The following is an 18,909-nucleotide window of genomic DNA, read 5'->3' on the forward strand; positions in this document are numbered from 1 at the left end:
TTCAATGTACATTACATAAAAATGGAACAATGTACCTTAAGGGTAGAGATGAGCAGAAAAAAATGGGGGAGAACAATGGAAAGGGTGACACTGACCAAGAAGCACTGCACTCTTAATCTGACTAACGGAATTTTAAACTCTTGTACAACTAAGTAATAATGATAATAATAATAATAATAATGTTTCCAAATAAAAAGTTTCATTTTCCTTGCTTTACCAATACTGTAACTACTTATCAGGCCTTTATCTATGACCGTGAAGAAGACAGAGGAGAAAGTAATTCAGCAATGCCAGCTGCTAAGTAAGTGTCAACATTGAGAGCTCTGTCTCTAGGTGACTAATTAACAGTGACGATAAGAAAGGCAAATGAGCAGCATACTGGTGAAGACCATCCCCGCAGATTCCAAAGCGAGTTACAACACCTTCTGGATCTCAGTGGCATTATCTGCCAGCCCAGTGGTTTTCAAAAAGGGTTCCCCAGGAGCTCCTCAGGGACGCTAAAGTATCCCCCAAAACAGCTTCTTTGTGCGTGAATTCAGTTGGACATTCCATGTGAGACTGGCTTTCAACTCTGTGGCTACAAGTAAAATCAAAGACCACCAGACACAGTTACTCCAGGAATGTTGAAGACATTCTGATGGCCAGAGGGCTTTCTACAGAGGCATCATAGGTACCCATGTCCGTGTGTCCTGGGGTTGAGTTTCTGTCCCATCTGGGTCAGGCAGCAGGCCCACCACCTCAAGGAGGGAAGGTTCTGAGATGAACCAGGGAGCCACAGTAACAGATGACACTGGAGAAGCACTTACACGGCCCCAGACACAGCACCTCCTTCGGTCAGTCCCATGGCTGTCTTAAGGAATAGGTTCTGGGAGACACTGAGTATCAGAGAAGTTGAGTGTCTTTTCCAGGGTCTTTTCTGGAGAGCCACAGGACACTAGAAGAGCTCTTGAGCTCCAGCTGCTCCTTCTCTATTTTACACAGAGTTTAGGACAGTCTTAAAAGGGGAGGGACCTGCCCAGGCTCCACTATGAATTTGTAGCAGAGCAGAACCAGCAGAGTAGTGTCTTACTACTTCAGCTCGGCCCCAGCGGGCCACTCAGAACTGCATAGTTTACTGGTCAACAGCTCCACTCAAGAATGAGACAGCAGACGGGTGTGGCTCAAGTAGTAAAGTGCTTGTCTGGCAAGCACAAGACCCTGAGCTCAATCCCAGTACAGTCAAAATAAAACAAAAAATACTTCAGGGGCTAGCATGGTAGGGCATAAGTATAATCTCAATTACCCAGGAGGCAAAAGCTGGAAGATTAAGGTCCAAAGCTGCTCCAGACAGAAGCATGAGGCCCTATTTGAAAACCGGCTAAAAGGGCTGGAGGTGTGGATCAGATGGTGGAGAGCTTGTCTGGCAAGTACAAAGTTCTGAGTTCAATCCTCAGTATTGAAAACCAACAGAAAAGAATGGTGTGCCCAAATTTATACCCAGATACCCCTCTGACACACACCTCTGACACAGTCCTGCTGGGCCTCCGTTTACCATCTCAAAGATGCCAATAATACCTGCAACTTATCCTGTCAGGCACTTGCAAAGATTCAACAGGCAGAAAGTTCTTATAAGATCCAATTTTCTTTATCCCTGGAACTTTGTAGGGAGGAAGGGATACACCAGAATGGAGTGATGCATTTGGCAATCTGTGCAGGAAACCAGGATCTGTCTTAATTTCCATTACCACCACCACCACCACCACCCCCTTCACAGCAAACATGAACACTGCCTCTGTTTCCCCACTCACTCCAGCTGAGACATCAAAAGGAGGAAGAATGGACATGAGAGATCACATCCTCTGTGAATCAAGACAAGTCACTACCTGGACCCCCCCCCCCCCCACACACACACACACACCTCGCATTGTCTCCTGTCCAGCACGGGATGAAATGATGTGTCTTCAGTAGCAAACACCATTCCAGGCTGGCACACAGCCTGCCTAATGAGATCGAATCCACCCACTGGCAAAGTCTCAGAGCAGAACATACCCAAGGGGCCGTACCTCCGCTCCTCTGAGACACCACACAGGAAAGTGGTGATCTTTCCCAATGGAAATCAGTAGGTCTGCCTCCCTCAAGAGCAAGGAAACCAAGGCTCAGAGAGGTTGAATGATGGACAGCAGCCAGAGAGCCAGTTGGTAAAAGGGACAAAGAGAGAACCTCACAACTCTACACAGGGAAGGAGGTTAGGTCAAGTAAGAGCATGGCCTAGTACATGGGAATAGGCGTGGGGGGGGGGGGGGGGGAGTGGTGGATGTACCATTGAGAACCAGAGCCTCTGGGGTCCAAGGGAGAATTGGGGCAGGGGAGGAAATCTGCACTTCAGTAAGAAGTGAGGAGATTAACTAAGCAAGAGGGATATGAGTGACTGAGGGAGAGGAAATCCAAGTGCTAGGGGAAGGGAGCAGGGAGAGAGGGAGGCAGGGAAGGAGGGGGAGGGGAAGGAGGGAGGGAAGGAGGGGGAAGGGAGGGAAAGACAAGGGAGGAAGGAAAAGCATTTGGGCCATTGTCAAATTCCCACAGTAGAATAAATCAAAACAGATTGTTCTGAGGCAAGGAGGCTGTTCCAACCACATCCTTTCTACCTCAGCTCAACCACGCCTCCCCCAACCCAGTCCTAAGAGCAACAACAATGCTTTCTCGCTTGTGGTCCAAGCGTGGGTTCTGGAGCAGGAGCAGCAATCCTGTGCACCCATTTTCCAGATGAAGCTACCGAGGCTGAGGGAAGGTCATGGGGCCCCCACATCTCCCTGCTCCCCTGACGGCTGGTGGGCAGTAGGGATGCAGGCATCTCCCTGAAGGACCATCTCCTAGAGGCAGGGCTGTTCTTGGTCACAGTGGGCTGGAAGGGGAGGGAAGGTGCCAGGGAGTTGGGCCACCCCAGAAGCTGCTGTACCACAGAGGGTACAGCAGAAGCTCACCTGCATGGCTACTGGGTCCGCTCACCTTCGACATCCCTAGCCAGGATCTGCCCTTGGGTGCCCCTGGGCCTGGGTACCCAGGGCGGGACCAAGGAGGTAGATGCAGCCAGGGATCAGACAATGGGTTTTCTATCTCCCACCCCAACAGTGGCAAAGCAAAGGCCACGTCTAATGGCTGCTTCCTGGCAATAGAGTCTCCCCAACAACGAGCAGGAGGGGACCCCCAGGTACCCTGGGGAAGACGGGCAAGTATAATTCAGCTGAGCACCACAGGCATGCTGTGTAAATGCCACAGATATGCTGAGACTGCTCAGTGTTAGAGAGAAGTGGGGCCTGGAAATCAGTAGCTCCCTGCAGGCTCATGGGGTCTGTCTTTTATAGCAGCCCTACATCTGATTGGGTCCCCCTCACCCCAAGGGGAACTGGATGGGGGTTACTTGTCCCCACGGCCGCTCTGTTCCAGGGTCTGCTCTGGGGTCATCATGAACTCTGCCTTTATCAGTGCCATTATCTTGATTTCCCAGCTTCTTGGGAAAGAGGAGAGGGTGTTCACTACCCAGGGTCTCCAAGAAGAAGAGGGGTGCCACTCTTACAGGGTGTGTGGGGTTGCTGTCTCTCCCTGTTTCCCTAATGTCTCTCCCTTTGCCTGTTCCACATCCCTATGTTATCCTCCAACAAACACCCTGAAGCTAGCTAGCTAGGCATCAGTGGCTCCTGCCTATAATCCTACTCAAGAGGCTGAGATCTGAGGACTGTGGTTTGAGGCCAGCCTTGACAGACAAATCCTCAAAATTCTTACCTACAATTAATCAGCAAAAAGGCCAAAACTGGAGGTATGGGCTCAAGTAGTGGAACTCTAGCCTTGATAGGCTCCACGTGAAAGGGGGCAGCCACTGCGCTCACATATGGGTCCAGCCTGGCAGAGCCTCCCATTAATCAGGAAACACAGAACCCACCCCACCTCATGCGCATCTCTCCCTTCTCAACTGATTTGACTCAGCTGTGCTTTCTGTGTTTCTTAAAAGGCCTCTTCCAGTTGAAGTGTAACAGAGAGTAAAAGCACCTGGGTCTGAAATGCCATCCAACCGGCAGTAAACCAGCAGTACACTGGTAGGTACCCAGGACTCCCCACCCCTACCTCCCCACCTCTTCCAGACTCCTCTGCCCCCACCCATTCCTTGCCCACAGGGAATCACTGTTTCTACATCCACACTGTGGGTTCACTTTCCTGACTTTCAACTCTGTATACAGAGAATCAGGTGGTGCACACTTGTCCATGTCTGGCATCTCCTCATGTTCGACACATATGCAGGTGCCGAGAGACCTCTGGCTGCAGTCACAGCATTCACTCATTCTCATGGCTGCATCACACTCCCCTGTGTAACTCCACAGCTTCTTTATGTCCTGCTGTCTATGGACACTGGGTTGGCCCAGCTGTTGCCTGCCGCAGATAACTAAGCTGGACATTCTCACTGTGCCTTTTGTGGAGCACATCTGGGCACTTCAGATGGGGTATACACCAAAGAGCGGAATTGCACACAGATGCCAGGCTTGAGTTTCACTTCCCACCAAGTCAGTGCCTCGTCGATGTTAGGTGGGAAACATTGTGTGTGCTAAACAAGATACGAGGGCAAGCCTAGGTGTTTGCAGCTCAGGCCTGTAATCTTAGCTACTCTGGAAGCTGAGATCTGAGGACCGCCATTTGAAGCCAGTCTGGGCAGCTAAGGCCGTGAGACTCTTATCTCTAATTAACCAACAAAAAGCCAGAAGTGGAGCCAAGGCTCAAAGTGATAGGTAGATAACCTGCCTTGAGCAAAAAAACTAGGGGAAAACCCCAAGGCCCTGAGTTAAAGCCTACTATTGGCAAACCAAAACAAACAAATGAACAATAACAACAACAACAACAACAACAAAACACAAAACACCTGGGCAGCTAGATGAGGCCTGTGAGCCGCCACGCACCTTTGGCCAATGTACCTCATTTTTTTTTTTTTTGTCACTATCCAGAATTCTTGAGGATTCACTGATGACCCACAAAGTCAACAGTCCGGTGGGGCAAACTCCAGGACCCCACTTCCCAATGAGGACCAAATGGAGGCCTAATCAGGCTGTCAGTGGCTGTGCCCAATGTTTTCTGCCAGGATAAATTATATCAAAATCATCTGAACAATCTCTTCAACACCACCCCTGCACATGCACACAATAGAACAGTCCAACTCTGTAGTACCCACCAGACCTTCTGAGAAAGGAAGAGATCCAGCAAGACTGTTTTGAAATCTGAACATCTCCTTAGGTCACACAGCACCCAGGTACCCAAATCCCTAGTAACTTCCCAGCACTTTCCAGTCATTTTAAATCCACCCACTAGCACTGTGTACCCTCCTCTAACCATGCCAGGCATCAATAATTGATCTTGGCACTCCTTCCTGCTGAACCTGGATAAATAGTCCATCTGCCCATCACTGGGCTCAAGACAAGCCCTACTAATAAATCATCACTGGCATTTGAGATGAAAAGGATGTGCCAGTCAGGTCTTCCAGCTGCATCCTGCTTCTCCTGATGGTCAGCACTGGTCCCTGAACTCTTGGCTTCTTTTCTCTACTGTTTTAGAGTTCTGAAACCCAGAATGAATGTCAGAGACAGAGAATGAACCAACTTAAGCTTGGCCTGCTCTCCAGCTTATTACATTCTATTCCCCATGCCAACTTGTGAACTGAGCTGTGAAGACAATTTGTCTCCACCCTGGTGTGGTTTTGTTTAGGGTCCCTCTTCTCCAGCCTGCGTTTTGCAGAAGGCAAATAGCCCCGGAGAGATCTATGCTTTACCCAAAGTCACCCAGGCAAGCTCTGGGCAGTGCGAAACTTAAACTATGTCCCCATTTCTAATCCATCTATCCTCTCTATAGAGTTTCTCCCAACCAATTAGGAACCCCTGGAAAAGCCAGAAACATGATGGGAACCTCATTCATCTCAAGCCAAACACATCTGTTTCCCTTCTTCCCTGCTAAGCAGTAAACAGCAGAGACAGAGCCTGGATTGGCTAAGGGCTAGGCTCCCAGCTCAGAGATGAGCCCACATCCCAGAGCAGACAGGGGCCCTTCTCATGTTGATCCCTGGGCTCTAAGAAAGAGATTTTCCCTAATACAGCTGAGATTGGTGATCTGACATCTCTAGAAATTGCCCTTTTCGAAAGTGATAATGCACCCTGCCCCAGAGGAGACTCGACTGGGTGTTTGCAGCCGCCCGGAGGCCTGTTGTCTCCCACTTCCCGTCTCTATTAATGTTAGCAGACAACTCACCGCATTTTGCTGTAAATGAAAACCAAGCAAACTCATTTTCTCCTCTCCATCAGACCAGATGGTTCCTTCTTGATCTTTTCCCCCTCACTTGGGCTAGAAATTATTTTTCTTAAAAAAAAATTTTTTTTTGGAAAAACTAAAACTTTCCTAACATCTGCAAGGCTGCCTTTTTGAGATCATTTTTAGACAAACATACCCCAAAATGGGTCCTGGGATTGTGTTACAATGGCATTTCCTCTCTCAAAAGCAGCTTCGCCTTTAATCCAATCTTTTCCTTCTAAGGAGGGAGCAGGAGGCCAGGGGATAAGGAAAAAAAAAGCACCATTGGCCTGTCTGTCCATGACAGGAGAAAATGCAGGACTCCCAAGATGCTGCAGGCTTGAAGGATCTTCCTCTGGTCCCCTCCTCCCCACCCAGAGGTGACTTAACAGGTGTGTTGGGAAAAGATCCCAACGACAACCCAAACATGCGAACTCCAGCTCCCAGGGAGGCCCTGCCCACCACGCCCAATACCCCAGCCCTCCTGTCCTCAGCTACACCCTTCTCCCAGCCACCTGCCCTGCTGTCAGCTCATTTCACATAGAAGCAAAGAGAAGCACCAAAGGCAGCTAGTTCAGGATGGCACCAACCAGAGAGTGGTGGCACTGGATTCCAATGTCCCCCAAGCCACACCAAGAGTGAGGAAGGGGTCCCAGGCACCTGACACCAGGGTGATGCTTGAGATGAGGTCAGCCCAAGAAACAAACATGCAAAGAGATTTATGGTGGGCATGGCTGAGGGTGAGGCCAAAAAGGGCAGTCAGTCATGCACTGGTGACTGGACAGCACCTAAAGCATCCACAGCCCAGTGAGAGCAGTGGAATAAAGAGGAGCCAGGCCCCAGTGGCTCACACCTGTGATCCTAACAACTCAGGAGGCAGAGATCTGACGATCACGGATAAAAAGGCTCTAACACTCCATCTGGATAATAACCAGCAAAAAAGCCCAGTTGAAAGTGTGGTTCAAGTGGCTAAGCAAGCTTGAGGCCTTAAGTTCAAAATTCAGTGGAAGGAAGGAAGGAAAGAAGGAAGGGAAGAAGGAAGGGAGGGAGGGAATAAGGGAGGGAGGGAGGGAGGGAAGAGAGGAGGGAGGGAGGGAAGAGAGGAGGGAGGGAGGGAGGGAGGGAGGGAGGGAGGGAAGGAAGGAAGGAAGGAAGGAAGGAAGGAAGGAAGGAAGGAAGGAAGGAAGGAAGGAAGGAAGGAAGGAGGGGAAGGATAGAAGCAGCAGCAACCACTTCTGCCTCCAACAGATTAACCCTTCTGGCTTTTCCTATCCCTTCCTACCAACCTTTAAAAACTCTGCATCTCAGACTCCACTCTGAGAAATGGGGATATAAAACCCTGCATCCCTAGCCATCCATGAAGAGCACTGTATGAACAGGCTCATGGTCACAGGAAAGCTGTTGTGCAGAGTAGAGAGAGGAGAGGTCACCCATGTCCCATACCAGGTTAGGAACTTGACCCTGTCTTTGCTGCTCCTTCTTTTCTGAGGAGGAGAGAGTCTTGGATGGGATGAAGGACCTGCCACAGGTCAGGCAGCTGGTGAGAGACAGAGCTGGGTTTGAACTCTATGTGTACGAACCAAAGCTAGAACGTGCCTCGCTTGCTCAAGGCCCTTGGTTTGAGCTGCCCTTGAAACTTTTTTCCATAAGAAGCTAAATGTGAATCCTTCTCTGTGGTCACCAGCAGACATGCATAAACACTCTCTCTCTCTCTCTCTCTCTCTCTCTCTCTCTCTCACACACACACACACACACACACACACACAAAACAAACTTTATTTCACTACATCATTATCATTGTAATTATTTTGCCAAACAGATTCTGCCAGTGAGGTCTTCCCCACCCCCTGCCTCCCTCCCCTCCGCCATCTCAAACAGGTTTGAATAGATTTTTTTATGAGTGCTTGGGCTACTTAGAAACAAAAAAATTGCCCGTTATTTAAATTCAATTACATAGCAACCACTGTTTAAAAAGAATATTTTTATTTGAGCTCATTGTGCAGCAAATCATCAGACACATTCTTTCTTCAAACTACTTTGAGAAGGAAAAAATTATCAAATGAAAGGGAGGAAATGTTATGCATATCATCCCAGCTATTGAAAAACCAAGCCGACATGAAGTGTCCTCTGTCCCCTTCATGGATTTAAACAACACCCCCACTTCGAGCCAAACCCCTGCCTGGGCTTGGAGAGTATTTTTCTCTGGGGATCTGAGCCTTTAGGGACTCTGAGTGGAGACCCAGGGACTCTGGAGTTAAAAGCAGAACTCTAGACCCATCAGCACCTCCCTCTTTATTGACATGGAAGAGAGATCATAAGCTCAGAGGGCATGGGATCTGATCCCAGGCTCTGGGACTCAGGACTCCGAAGCCAGTGCTCCCTGTCACATCTGCTGAGAAATGGCACAGGACAGTCATCTGCAGGGAGTTGGTGCTATAGTCCAGTTCCCTAGTTCTGGCAACATCACGTCCCCTGGTCCTACCAGGGCTCTCAGGATGCCATAGGTCTCTAGAAACAGAACAGGAAACGGGCAAAAAGCCTTTGTGTTCCAGCAATGCCTGGGGACCTCCACCTGGCTGTGCCCTGTCCTCTTGCAACACAGGTAGGGGTGCCTCACAGATTATTGTTTGCCTTGGCTCCACAGCTTGCTTTCCCAGCAAAGAAGATTCTGGAGAGCCCGGCACTGGTGGCTCACACCTGTAATCCTCGTTCCTCGGGAGGCTGAGACCTGCAGTTTGAAGCCAGCCCAGGCAGAAAAGTAGGTGAGACTTCTGTTCTCTAATAAACCAGAACAACATTAAAAAAAAACCTGGATGTGAAGCTGTGGCTCAAATGATAGTGTTAGCCTTAAGTAAAAAGCTGAGGGACAATGCCCAGGCCCTGAGTTATAGCTCCAGGAAAGGTGCACACGCATGTGTACACACACACACAGATTCCAGAAAATAGAACACAACAATCCACTGGAGAGGAGTAGAAACAGCCCTCAGTCCTCAAGCTCTACTTGACAATGCTCCCCACAAAGGCTCAAAATTTCTTCCAGGACCCCATGTAGCTCCGACCCCTGGATCTTAAGAGGCCAGGCAGAAGATAGGAAGGGACAGGAGAATGCCAAGCCATGAGAGACAGAAGACAGCCATGACCCTGACTCCACATCTCAGTCCATAGCTGTTCATGCAGTCGAAAGCTGGGCACCTGCAATAAACAGTGGACAGGGAGTGGGCACTCATTATAAGTAGCAGACAGGTCCACCCAGGACCCCTCACTCCCTCATCCACCACTGTCTCTTGATTAGAGGTAGGCTAGAAGTATCTGGAAGCTGATACCTTTGGGGAAACTTTAGCCAGTGAGACAGAAGTTGGTGACTACAACCCAAGCTCTGCCCCTGCTGTCAGAATGGCAGGGTGGGCCAGGAACAGCGGCCAGAACTGTCCCCAGGGGAGTTGAGCTCCAGCTGTTCACAGCAGACAACCCATCTCTTTCCCACAGGTAAACTAACTGCACTCAAATCCCAGCTCTGTCTGGGTCAGCTGTTGAAATGCAGAAGTAACAGGAGGCAGTGTGGAGTTAATACTGAAGTAGTGAGCCACTCTAGGTACAGAATGGCATGTGGAATGTGAAATAATTAGAAAAACAAAACAAAACAACAACAATAAATCCTCCTGGTCCCTGGTGCCGGTGGCTTGCACCTGCAATCCTAGCTACTCAGGAGGCTGAGATCTGGGAATCACGGTTCAAAGCCAGCCTGGGCAGGAAAATCCATGAGACTCTTATTTCCAATAAACTACCAAAAAAAGCCAGCAGTAGAGCTAGAGCTCAAGAAGTAGAATGCTAACTTTAAGCAAAAAAGCTCAGGGACAGTGCCCAGAGTTCAAGCCCCAAGATTGGCACTCAAGACAAACAAATAAACAAAACACCTTCCCTGTCAACAAGGTAAGTCATCTATGGATGCATCAACAGAGGTCATCAGCCAAGGCTGCCTGGGCTTTGAACCCATTGACAAGCTACTTGACTCCCTGCCTTCCCCCACCCCCACCCCCATGGCAGGCATCTGCTGGCTTAGATCTGAGCCCTCCTGTGCGCCTAATGCATGGGCTCTAGAGCTGCAGAGACACCCAGCCCTGACCCTGGGGAAACAGAGCCTAGATTTTTGCAGGTCGAAGGCAAACCCAGCCCAAATACCAAACAAGGCCAATTCATCGGGACTCCAGAGAAAACACTCATCAAGCACCTCAGAAAAAGTTGGAAGAATATAAATGGTACCTCTCATTTCATCCTTTCCAACACCTGTGTCTCGAAAACAGTGCAATAAATGGGTTGTTATGCTTACATGTATCTGTTTCCTGTACTCAGCCTGGACAGCCAGTGCCTTCCAAGCCTGGGGAGAGAGCAGGAGAATGGGTGACAAAAACTGGCAAATGTTCGGCTGCCCACAAAGAGCACTTGGCTGCACATATCCCTGTCTTCCAGCACTCTGAACCAGGCCACAGGGGTTTACTGAAAAGAAGACTAAAGCATCTGGGGCGGAAGGGGTGGGGGAAGAGTTGTAGAATTGATGAACTGGACAAACGACTCACCCTGTTTCTTGTTTAAATTGGTTTCTTTGGATACAAAACAGGGCAAACATAAGCTGGGCATCAGTTGTTAATGCCTACTATAATCCTAGCTACTCAGGAGGCTGAGATCTGAAGATTGCGTTTCAGAGCTAGCCCAGGCAAAAAAGTCTGTGAGACTCTTACCTCCAATTAAACAACAACAAGAAAAAAAGCCAGAAGTGGAGCTATGACTCAAGTGGTAGAGCAAGAGACCTTGATCAAAAAAGCCAAGTGGAAGCCGGGCACTGGTGGCTCACGCCTGTAATCCTAGCTACTCAGGAGGCTGAGATCTGAGGATGGAGGTTCAAAGCCAGCTTGGGCAGGAAAGTCTGTGAGACTATCTCCAATAAACCATTCAGAAAAATGGAAGTGGCACTGTGGCTCAGGTGGTAGAACAGTAGCCTTGCGCTGAAGAGCTCAGGGACAGTGCCCAGGCCCAGAGTTCAAGCCCCACAACCTACCAAAAATTAAAAAGCCAAGTGAGGCTGGAGGGGAGGGGAGGAGAAGAGAGGAAAGGGAGAGGAGGAGGGGGGAGGGAGGAAGAGAGGGGAGGGAGAGAGGGGAGGGAGAGAGGGGAAGGAGAGAGGGAAAGGAGAGAGGGGAAGGAGAGAGGGAAAGGAAGAGGGAAAGGAAAAGGAGAGAGGGAAGGGAAGGAGGGAGAGAGGGAGGGAGAGAAGGAGGGAGGGAAGAAAGAAGGAAGGAAGGAAGGAAGGAAGGAAGGAAGGAAGGAAGGAAGGAAGGAAGGAAGGACTGCAAAAATGAAAGAAAACAGGGCAAACATGATCCATCTGGTTGTTTTTGCTTTGAGACAGTCTTGCTAGGTAGCCCAGGCTGGCCTGAAACCTCTAATCTTCCTGCCCCAGCCTTCCAAGTGCAGGAATAATAAGTGTGCTCCACTGGACCTGGCTCTAACCCACTGTTATAGCTTGAATTGTACACACACACCCCCAAAAAAGATACAATAGAGTCCAACCCTGGGAGCGGTGAAGATGACCTCTCTGAGACATGGTTCTCTACAGATCAACCAAGGTAGGATGAGCTTGTGAGAGCAGCAAATAGCTCCAATGACTGGTGTCCTATAAGGAGAGACAGACGCATGACAAGAAAGCCACAGGATGGCACTGTGAGTGCCAGGGGTAACTAATCTCTGCCAGCCAAGACCTCTCAATGTGTCCCCCCTGGCATCTGGCTGACAGACACCATGGGAGATCACAGTGTTCAGTGCCCCAGGGACAAGTATCTGCTCTGCCTAGGCAGAGAATGCAGATACAGGGAGGCTACTTGTCCCAATCACAGACACCCCCCCCCCATTGTTATGTCCAGCCCACTCAGCCATTCCTCATGGAGCCCAGAGGGGGCATCACTATTCTGGCTGGAGATATACCTTCCCCATCACCCTAGTGGGGCAGCTAAAACTAAAACCCCAGTGAGCGGCTGAGCGGTTGAGCACTGAAGGAGCCCTAAATGTCAGGCAGCAGGTGGTCGCGGGCTGCTCTGGGAGGCTGTGCACACTTGGCCAGCCAGAGCAGGCTGCAATCTGTCCCAGCAGGAGAGGCAGCAACGCGGGGGCAGGGTGGGTGGCAGGAAGCCTCTCTCTGCAGCATCCCCCAGCCTGAGACCAAAGTAGTAGTGGTATTTGCTTCACAAGCATTCTCCCATTTCGAAGGGAAGCGGTGGTACTTCCCCAAGCAGAGCCAGCCTGCCTGAGGCCACCAGGGATGGGAGCCAGTGTCTGCACCCTTGAACCAGGCAGCGTCCAGCCTCTGCCAGGGGAATAGGACAGCTTCTTCCTTCTTTAAGGCTTTCCATGCTCAGGCAGATTCAGGGAGCTAGGCAAGTGCTAAGGAGAGGAATTTAAGATTAGAACCTGGGTGTTGCCACCTATGTGCTACACCCCTCCAGAAAAAAAAGAAAAAGAAAGAAAAGAAAAGAAAGAAAGAGCTGGAAAGAATTAGAGGGCACAGCAGTTCCCGTGGCTATGAATATCTGAAATGCCACCTTCCCTCTTCACACCCCTGATCTTCTCTCCGAACTTCCAAAGTGCTCCTATATCCACGCCTCCCACCAATCACACCCATGAACCCCAACATGGCCACACTATGAGGGGATGGAGGAGACAGGCGCCAAAGATGGTGCTGGAAGAACCTGGAAGACATTCTGGAAAGTTGTCAGAGCACCAAGTTTCAGGATGCCTAAGGAGGTCATGGGGTACTGGACTGGAGGTCGAGGGCCTGGCTTAGCACCTTTGCTGTGGGGCCCCTGTCCAGCCCCTTAGACCCAGCCTCCACTCACACATGCCTCCATCTGCCAGGAAGTAATCTTCACACACCCACTGTCTGTAATCTACAAAGAACAACATCCCCTAGGGAAAGAGGCCAAAGTGTCTTGGGAGCTGGTGACACAACCAGATTCTCTCAGAAGCCGTGACTGCATTTCAATGTCCTCAAAGCACTCAACTAGGTAAACATAAGGTAGAGTTGACCCTATGTCAACTCTATATCCTAGAGTTGACACACGATGTGTGCCACCTCCAGGTAGAGGCTATGGCTCTGCCAGCATCCTGTTTCCCTCCTGCAGTAACATCTACGCCACAAAGATGGCAGAGGTGCCAGCAGTCTGAGTCCCTGCGCACCAGGGCGGAGGACAGAAACGTGAATGTGAGAACGGAACCTGCTTGTTACATCACTAAGGGGTCATGTGCTATGGCAGCTAGGTGCTACTCGGCTTCCTGTATCACTGATGGAAAGATTCTCATGTTCAAAGACAAGCAGTCTCAGACCACACAGCAGTGAATGGCAGGAACAAATCCAGATCTGGAACCACAAGCCTGCCCCTGCCACAACCACCTCTTGTAGCTTGGTAGGAACACAGGATGGCTCTCCTCCTGTACACAGCCATGTTCCCAAATCTCTCGTCCTTCCCTGTCCCCAGGAAGGCTGAATGATCTATGCCAGAGAAGAGGGAATGGCTGAAGGTACTTAATGATGCTGGCAGAAGACCAGAAGTAGGGAGAAGGGGCCTAACCAAGTCTCTGGGCGCTTTCCTGAGATTTGGGGGCTTTGTAAAACTTTGACAGAAGAGGAAACAGGGCAGGATGGAGAACCAGGTCAATTCTAGATCAAACTTCAGTCCCACACCTAACGCTCTGGTTTTCTGAGCCTACTCTCTGATCCATAAAGCGGAGGCATTATCTGAACCTCCCGGGCAGGTGCAGCTGTTCCAAAATGAGTCTCAGAAGCATCATCACTGTGATGGCTCAGAGCCACAGCCTTCTAGAGGGAGAGGAGGCAAGGGCTCAGCCTGGCATTCCCCCTCCCCCCCAGGCAGCTATCAGGGAAGTCAGCCTTAGACTGCAGACCTGGCCCAGGCCATGTCCGAGGGCTGAACCCAGAGACGGACGCAGGGCCAGCCAACTAAAACGCAACACAACAGAGTACCATGTATTTATCGGAAAGTATCTTCCAGGAAGATGGCCCCTGACTTGGGTGAATTGGGAGCTGTTTATCTGCTGAAACTTATTATTCTGATGTGTGGTCTTGATACTGCAGTTTGGAAGACAAAGGGCAGAGAAGAAGGGATGGGCAGAGACTTGGCTGATGGGATACCATCCTGCTTGCCAGGGACCAGGATGTTCTTGGTGATATCAAACTGGGCTTCCTGCCACAGGAATGGGGCTGCTAGGAGGCAGGGCAAGGAAGAAAAGACCCTCAAGGGCAACATATTCACCTTTGCCATTTACCCCTAAAAAGGAAGATGCTTGTTCTCCCTCCCTCTCCCTCCCTCCCTCTGTTTCCCCACACACACAAACACACATACACACACACACACACACACACACACACACACACACACACACTACCATGGCCCAGAACACTGGAAAGAATCAAAGTTGACTCCTCCAACATGACTGCATTCTTTTACAATAGCACTAGCAAGGGTAATAATGGCAGTGACAAATAACAGTGAACATTTACTAAGCACTTCCTATGTGCTGGGTTCCGTGCTGTGTTTCACAAGGGTCATTTCACTGACAGCTCACAGCAGCTGATGAGAGTCCCATTCTACATACTAAGAAACTGAGGCTCAGAGGTGGAGGTCACACAGCTACATCTGTAACAATTAACGGCTAGATGACAAGCTCCTTGACTCCATGCTGTTGCCTGTCCACACATACATACACATTCAATGACTTGGGAACAGGCTCCTGCTCATATCCACGTTGTTCCATTTACTAATTAACCCAGCCGTCTCAGATACCAACGAGGAGAAAGAGCTGGATGATCAGACAACAAGTGCCCGAATTAAAGCTCTGCTTTGCCACCCACAAACACAGGGCCTCGTCTCTTTTTTCAAACAGGTTTTTGTTATCTGTCCCACTCCCTCAGAGAGAGCACCCACGTAGGTCCAAGGTGCCAGCCCGGGTGGCAGGAGGCACCCTGCAGGAGGCAGGCTGGCATGTAATTCAATGGCACCCGGTTGCAGACATGCCTGGTGAGCTGGCATCATCTGCTCCGTGGGACCACAGAGCTGGTTTCCAAGCACCCTCCCTGTGCTGCTTCGGACGAGCTGAGCAGGAACAAATGTTCCTGATTTCCCTACTCAATAGCTCATAAAATAAACCAGAAGAGCAGCCATTTGGAAAGGGAGGTGGGGGTCCCAAAAATATGTGCAGTCCAGACACAGACATCGGCTCTTCCCACGAACGAAGTGGGCTGGAAAGGCCAGAGGAAGGGGTGAGCTGTTGTTGCTCCCCTACCTGGCCTCCTCGCAGAAGGCCCCACAATCTCTTTCCTCCATGAACCTCCAAACCTGCACCGGCCTGGAGTGCAGACCTCCAGCCCACCCCTGCCAGAACATTAAAACTATTAAGTAACTTGGGAGCTATTTCCAGGCTGATAAGGCTGATTAGGGTTGGTTCTTCTTGGAGTCTAGCCACGAGTCTAGTATACTCAAGTCCAGACTAATTTTTGCTTCTAGAGAATGGGCTGGAACTGCCATATCCCTGCTGCCATTTTAGAGGCAGGAGCAGAGGCGACAAGGACACAGACATTGGCAACCCTGGGGGAGGGGGAGCCTCAATGCCCTCAGGTGGGCACAGGTGGGTGTGAGTGGGGAGTAAAGAGAAGGGCTAAGTCACAGAAACTGTGGTCTTCTAGGGATCCCAGACCACACCCAGGCTCCAAGGAAGGGCCACCCGCCCACCTCACCCCATCTCAGGCTTCTCTTTAGTCACTAGATGCAAAACAAAAACAAAATACTCCTTTTTTAGTCTCTGGTCTTCTGGGCCATCTTAAAGACAAATCCAGACAGTGGGGCTTCTCCACCCTTTTCTCTCCGGCTCTCTGTTCCCCCTTCTCCTATTCAAACTAGAGATCACCCTGATCTTTCTGGGAGCAAGTGTTGGTCCTGAGCATGTTGGCTCATTACACCCAGCAAATACATCTGACCTCCTGGGAGCTGGGAGCTCACACCTGTAATCCTATCTACTCAGGAGGCCAAGATTTGAGGGTTACCGTTGGTCAGCCCAGGCAGGAAAGTCTGTGAGACTTATCTCCAATTAACCACCAAAAAAATAAAAACAGAAGTGGAGCTGTGGCTCAAAATGGTAGAGTGCTAGCGTTGAGCAGAAGAGTTCAGGGACAGTGCCTAGGCCCTGAGTTCAAGCCCCATGACTGGAAAAAAAAATTTGACCATGCATGGAATGCAAGATCCCATTTGTCTCAACTCATCTTCATCACCTTTGCCAGGACTCTGAGGATGGGTGGTGGCTGTCCCAAGAGCACAGCTGCCAGCAGAGCCTGCATGGAAACTTCTAAGCCATGGCTGCAGGAACTGGGATCTGCTCACTTGTACTCTCTTGGGGTTTGGTAGGCAAGAATTAGAGAGAAAGATGGAGTCATTTCCCATGGGTCCCTACAATATTAAAAACTCCTGACCAAGATGACAAGCAGCATGTCACTCCCCAAGCCACAGCTCCACAAGACCCAGGTTTGGGGGTCTTGGTAAGGGTCCCCAATACCCCACCTTGTGCCCTCCAGTTTACATGTACCCAGAGAGAGGATGGACAAGAGTGGATACACTCATTGTCCACAGACACCGCCCTCCTCCCCACATCTGGCCAGGGTCCAGTAACAAAGGTACCACTTTTACCAAAGGGTTTCATCAACTTCCAGGAAGCACCCCCCCCAAAGTGAAGGTACTAACCAACCGTCTCCATTCATATAAGTTTTCTTTTGTCTTGTTCTCCTCTTTCATGGGGTGCAGGGGGGGTGGGGGGGAGGCAGAGTTGGTAGGGTGGGAGGTGTGGTTTCAAGCACCAGGGCTGTGCCCAGAGGGAAGAGGTGCGCCCCACCACCTGTGATAGGACATCAGGGACCTACACACACACCCTGACAGCCCCCCAAGAAAAATAATCTCATGAAGGCAGTTCCCTCCAGTAGTAACTGAGACACCCGGCCTCACACTCCAGCCCCCTTCCCAGTCTGCTGAAAGAGATTGTGGGGGGGGGGCGGAGGAGGGGTCCCCAATGCCTTGGGGAGGGACTGTGGTTTGTGGATCACAATTTGGGGGTGGTTGTGTGGAAAGAGCCAGCGAGCGGACCGTGGCTGGGCGCCTCCTGGCGGCAGGACCGAGCCCAGCACCCTCGGCACCGACTCCACCACACCCCCTAGATCGCGCCGGGCCGAGCTCCGCAGCCTCCCAGCACCCCACCGAGGCCCCGCTTCTCCGGTCCGCTCACCCGGGCGCTGGGGGAAAGCGGTGAGCGCCCGCCCCGCCCTGCCACTGGGGACCCTGAAAGGCGGCGGCACGACTCAGCGCCCCTGCCGGGCGCCGGCGATCGAGCCTCCCCGCCCGAGCCCGGGTGTAGGGGTCCCTGCTGTCCTCTCCCAGGGTGTCGTGGGGTGCACCCCTCCCCTCTGGGCACAGTCCTGGCCCGAACCCCGATCCTTGAAACCACACACACACACACCGGTACCCCACCGCGGTCGCTGGGAGCCCGAGGGGCTGCACCTGTGCTGGGCGAAGCCCGCAGCTCGGCGCCCTGGGCGCGCGCGGCGAGGACGGGGCGAGCGCGGCCCCCTCCGGGTCCCCCGCCTCGTCCCTGCCTCGCCTTCCCCGTGCTAGTTTGAGCAGAACTTGGAGCCTCGACGTGCCGGGCCCGGGACCCCATCCCGCCCGCCTCCTCACGTGCGAACGCGGGTCTCCCCGCCGGGCGCGGGGCGCGCGGGGCGCGCGGGGCGCGCGGGGCGAGCCCTACCTTCCGGCGGCGGCGGCGGAGCCCGCGCCAACTCCGCGGGCGGCCGCAGGGGAAACTTTCTCCGGGCGCAACGCGCCTGCAACTTGCCGGGGCGAGCGTCCTCCCGACGGCGGTGGGGTCCGGGGACGCGCGGCGTTCCGCTCGCTTGCTCGCTCGGGGCCGAGGCCGGGGCTCCGGCGGCCTCGCGCGGCGCGGCGGTGGATCGCTCGGCGCGGCGTCCGCCCGCAGCCTGGAGCCCCCGAGACGCCGGCAGCAGCTGCAGCCGCTCGCTTGCCGCCTGCCCGCCCGCCCGTCGCCGCCGGCCCCACCTCCCCGCCGCCCCCCGTCCCGCCCTCCCCGCTCCCTCCGCCCCGAGCCTCCGCCCCTCGGCCTCCCGCCGCCGCCGCGCCTCGGCCTTGGCGGACGCCGGCTAGGCGCGCCTCCACGGCGGGCGGCCCGGGCCTCCCCCTGCCACCGCGGCCGGGGTCCCTGCTCGGGGTCCCTACCGGCCTCTCGGGGTTCCAGCTGCGGTCCTCCCCAGGCCTCGTTCGGGGTTCCTCCCCGCGCTCTGGGCCGCTTCGTGGGAATTCAGTAGATCCGTGGGAAGGGAGGGGGAGCCAGTGGCCAGCGAGACCCGGGCCGGGTGTGGATTTCAGGGGTCTTGTTCGATGTTCCTCCCCCAGCCCACCTGCAGGGCGGGAACGGGGTTGTCCGTCGAGACCTCTCCTGCGCCCCTCCCCGCCCGGGGTGGAGAAGAACCTACTGAGAGCTCAGACTGTCCCC

The 18,909-nt window shown here is 52.3% G+C and overlaps 1 protein-coding gene across 2 annotated transcripts in view; it reads right to left on the minus strand.

Annotated features, from left to right (window-relative positions):
• Tspan18 (tetraspanin 18) overlaps positions 1–18,659 on the minus strand; it is a 144,901-nt gene extending 126,242 nt beyond the window's left edge. The window contains exon 1 of one of the 2 annotated variants that reach the window (XM_042671094.1): positions 18,633–18,659. The gene's annotated coding sequence lies outside the window, so the exon portion shown is untranslated. Of the gene's footprint in view, positions 1–18,147; positions 18,275–18,632 lie in introns of those variants that run through there. The other variant, XM_042671095.1, reaches the window with a different exon arrangement.
• Positions 18,660–18,909: the final 250 nt, after the last annotated feature.

Source organism: Dipodomys spectabilis, unplaced genomic scaffold, assembly GCF_019054845.1.
Source record: "Dipodomys spectabilis isolate Male_0828 unplaced genomic scaffold, ASM1905484v1 ptg000599l, whole genome shotgun sequence".
In the NCBI taxonomy this organism is placed as follows: Eukaryota; Metazoa; Chordata; class Mammalia; order Rodentia; family Heteromyidae; genus Dipodomys; species Dipodomys spectabilis.